Here is an 876-nt window from a genome sequence, read left to right as displayed (position 1 = left end):
CATCCTGTCACCTAAACCTACTGAGTGACCCAGCACCTAATAGAGCAACCCCAAACTCTTTTCCATCTACCATCCAGGCTCAGACAACTACCACCACAAAACTGAATTTTGCCTCCCTATAAATTTAAGCCAGGATAACACTGAAGTTGAATCTTACAGCTTACCTGCACTAGGGCCAGCCTTAGAGGCTTATCAAGAGCTCCTGATATTGTGAGTACTTGGCATTATGGCGTTAGGATAAAATATGGATCTATTTTGCACGTTATTTAAATTACCTTACATTTTTTATTTCCACTGTTATTAAACTGTAACGAATGTATTTGTTTATGGAAGTGTGTGCTGCATGCCTAGTACTGTTCTGTAATAGCTGGATTTAGAGCCAGCCTCTGATTTCTGTCCTAGACATCATTAAACAATTTATTTGCTGTGATAGGGGAATGTGCTCTTGGGCAAGAGCTCTCCATTAATATGAATTATTAACAATATGTATATACATGCATTATGGATTTAAAAGATGAAAGCTTGCCAGTTATTCTATGGAGCTTTCTCCATTTACGAGGCCACTGAATTCCAGACAGCTGTCTGCTGAATGGCCACAGACAAGGAATCCCTGATGACCACCAGGATTTTGCTTTCCTGTTGCTAAAATTATATAAAATGTTTCAGAAAAACAAATCCTCTGGTTGACAATATCTGTTTAGCCCTCCACTAATACTTCTCATCGTAATGTTGTAAACTGGCTGCTTGGTCCCTGAATATCAACACTCCCTGAAAAGGAGCCTTAGCACTGTCATCAAAATGCATATAGTTTTATTTAAAAATATCTTACAAAGAAGGATATTTTTGTAACTACAGCATTTGAGAAAATTGTGTCAT

This window comes from Merops nubicus, unplaced genomic scaffold, assembly GCF_000691845.1.
Source record: "Merops nubicus isolate BGI_N331 unplaced genomic scaffold, ASM69184v1 scaffold2474, whole genome shotgun sequence".
In the NCBI taxonomy this organism is placed as follows: Eukaryota; Metazoa; Chordata; class Aves; order Coraciiformes; family Meropidae; genus Merops; species Merops nubicus.
The sequence above is the reverse complement of the archived record's forward strand: the minus strand, read 5'-3'. Positions refer to the sequence as shown.